The following is a 3,811-nucleotide window of genomic DNA, read 5'->3' on the forward strand; positions in this document are numbered from 1 at the left end:
TATTCAATGTACAACAATAAGATACTAGAAATGTTATCGTTTTTTTCTATGGATTGAATTACTGTATTCCTACTACACATTTTTAATATTTTAAGTAAACCAAATTTCTTGCTCATGTTGCAAAGATCATTATGAAATGTGTACAAATTATTGGGTTGTTTCGCAGTAATTTAAGTGTTTGCACTATGAGTTTAATGTATGTCTCTCCATATAGCTCAGGTATATTGCCTAAAGATTTCCTGTTAGAATTATCAATAAAAAAAGAGTTTTATGAAGTGCTACTGTTTTTATTATCTTATGGAAACTACCTAATATTTACTAGTACTTTTTTAAAAAATAAAATGTCAGGAAAAAGGATGAAAAATCTCTTGGAACCATGGCTGCGAATTTCCCCAGAGCTACTCTTGCTGTGTGCTGCAGTAAGTTCTCTGGAAATATGACAGAAACCCTATTTTCCTGGGCCTTGACAATAATGCTGCTGTTAAATGTTCAATGGGGTTACTTTCACATTTCATTGTACCTCATTCTCAATACAAAAATGTCATGTAAAGGGGAGGAGGTAACTCTATTGCAGGCCAACATTTTCCATTCACCAATCAAACAAAATGACCTGTTGTGAATATTAAAAACTGAGAAAGTACAAAACCTCAGAATACTTATACTCTTTCCCCAATTACTTCACTTTGTTAATCAAGCATGCTGCTGCAGTTATATGAATGAATTCTATCCATATTCGACTTTCATGATTCAAATATCATGTGCATGAAATTAATTTATTTTTAAGTCTCTCTTTGCAGCCTTTTCCCCCTATTTTGCATCAGTTCTATTTCATGATTTACATTTGTCACTGGCCGACTTTACAGGCAGGCTAACAGTGGAATAAAAATGAATATAAGCCTATTCCTTGAATACACTCATTCAAATATCATTTCAGAGCAAACAAGATGCTTTCAAATGTCCCCCCTCGTCCAGCAGTACTGTGAGAAAATAAATCAGGGATATCAGTTTCTTTTCAGTGGCTGGATTCCCACAAGTGTACAGTGTCATTGATGGCACCATGTGGCTACAAAGGCTCCATCTAATCTGCAATACCTCTAATATCGTCTCTGGGAGAGGATGATTAAACTATTAACCACCATGTAAGAGGGATAACAGAAGGCCTCCCTACAAAAGAAAACAAATATTCCAAATGATCAGAAATGTATATTTAATACCACCTTGTCCCTGCACTGTGCCCTACTTCTCCCCTTAGCTCTTATCACTCTAACTACCCCTGTGCCTAAATATTTTCATGAGTGATCCAAACCTCTTACCCTTATGTGGTGCTACCTCAGTATCAAGAAGTTGTGAGATTTGTGTGTGGATTGTACTGATGAAGCACTCGAGGAAAGAGATGGCAATCATCTCAGATGTGCTTATGTGGGTCCATTACAAGCGGAGTCTGGAGAATTTATAATGGGGAATAAGGAAATGACAGAGAAACAACAGAGGAAAAACCTCCCAGAAATAATGGAGAATCAATGGACTCGTGTAAATGAGGAACTGCAAGATATTAATAACTAGTTAAAAAGTACTAAAGAAGTTAATGGGACTTAAAGTAGATAAATCCCTTGGAACTGATGACCTACATCCCAGAATGTTGAAAGAGGTGACTGTAGATATAGTAGATGCATTGGTGGTCATCTTTCAAAATTCTATAGAATCTGGAATGGTTCCTGCAGATTGGAAGGTGGCAAATGTAATTCCATTATTTCAGAGAGAAAACGGGGAACTACAGACCTGTTAGCCTAACATCAGTCATTGGGAAAATGTTAGAATCAACAATAAAGGATGTGATAACAGGGCACTTAGAAAATAATGGTAGGATTGGGCAGAATCAATATGGATTTATAAAAGGGAAATCATGTTTAATAAACCTGTCGGAGTTTTTTTGAGGATGTATCTAGCAGAATAGATAAGAGGGAACCTGTGGATGTGGTATATTTAGATTTTCAGAAAGCTTTTGATAAGGTCCCACACAAGGGGCTGAATTTTATTCAAATGCTGCACTTCGCGGCAGCGCCCTTTGAACTCGGCGGTTGGCCCGCATTCAGCGGCCACCTCAGAGCCCCACCAATATTTCGTATGGGGCTCATGTAAATAGTGGGGGCAGAGTGCCTGCCCCCGGTGACATGTAGAGGCGGCTTCCGCGTCCCTGACAACAACGTCCAGCACCACCGCGCAGGCACTGGTGCCATTTTTAATGGGCTTTAAGCCCTTAGAATTACTTCAAATTTTTAAACGGGCAGCAGTAATAAATTTTTATCAAACAGTAAAAGATATGTGGATGGCCATGCCTGAAATAACCAACACATTCCTTTTTCCCTACCTGAACTTTACCCCCTAAGAACAAAGAACAGTACAGCACAGGAACAGGCCATTCGGTCCTCCAAGCCTGCGCCGATCTTGATGCCTGTCTAAACTAAAACCTTCTGCACTTCCGGGGTCCGTATCCCTCTATTCCCATCCTATTCATGTATTTGTCAAGATGCCTCTTAAATGTCGCTATCGTACCTGCTTCCACCACCTCCCCCGGCAGCAAGTTCCAGGCACTCACCACCCTCTGTGTAAAGAACTTGCCTCACACATCCCCTCTGAACTTTGCCCCTCGCACCTTAAACCTATGTCCCCTAGTAACTGACTCTTCCACCCTGGGAAAAAGCTTCTTCCTATCCATTCTGTCCATGCCACTCATAACTTTGTAAACCTCTATCATGTCGCCCCTCCACCTCCGTCGTTCCAGTGAAAACAATCCGGGTTTATCCAACCTCTCCTCATAGCTAATACTCTCCAGACCAGGCAACATCCTGGTAAACCTCTTCTGTACCCTCTCCAAAGCCTCCACATTCTTCTGGTAGTGTGGCGACCAGAATTGCACGCAATATTCCAAGTGTGGCCTAACTAAAGTTCTGTACAGCTGCAGCATGACTTGCCAATTTTTATACTCTATGCCCCTAACGATGAAGGCAAGAATGCCATATGCCTTCTTGACTACCTTATCCACCTGCGTTGCCACTTTCAGTGATCTGTGGACCTGTACGCCCAGATCTCTCTGCCTGTCAATACTCCTAAGGGTTCTGCCATTTACTGTATATTTCCCACCTGTATTATATCTTCCAAAATGCATTACCTCACATTTGTCCGGATTAAACTCCATCTGCCATTTCTCCGCCCAAGTCTCCAACCGATCTATATCCTGCTGTATCCTCTGACAATCCTCATCATTATCCGCAACTCCACCAACCTTTATGTCGTCCGCAAACTTACGAATCAGACCAGCTACATTTTCCTCCAAATCATTTATATATACTACAAACAGCAAAGGTCCCAGCACTGATCCCTGCGGAACACCACTCGTCACAGCCCTCCATTCAGAAAAGCACCCTTCCACTGCTACCCTCTGTCTTCTATGACCAAGCCAGTTCTGTATCCATCTTGCCAGCTCACCTCTGATCCCGTGTGACTTCACCTTTTGTTCCCATCTGCCATGAGGGACCTTGTCAAAGGCTTTACTGAAGTCCATATAGACAACATCACTGCCCTTCCTTCATCAATCATCTTCGTCACTTCCTCAAAAAACTCGATCAGGTTAGTGAGACACGACCTCCCCTTCACAAAACCATGCTGCCACTCGCTAATAAGTTCATTTGTTTCCAAATGGGAGTAAATCCTGTCTCGAAGAATCCTCTCTAATAATTTCCCTACCACTGATGTAAGGCTCACCGGCATATAATTTCCTGGTTTATCCTTGCTACCCTTCTTAAACAAAGGA

This window comes from Heterodontus francisci, chromosome 2, assembly GCF_036365525.1.
Source record: "Heterodontus francisci isolate sHetFra1 chromosome 2, sHetFra1.hap1, whole genome shotgun sequence".
NCBI lineage: Eukaryota > Metazoa > Chordata > Chondrichthyes > Heterodontiformes > Heterodontidae > Heterodontus > Heterodontus francisci.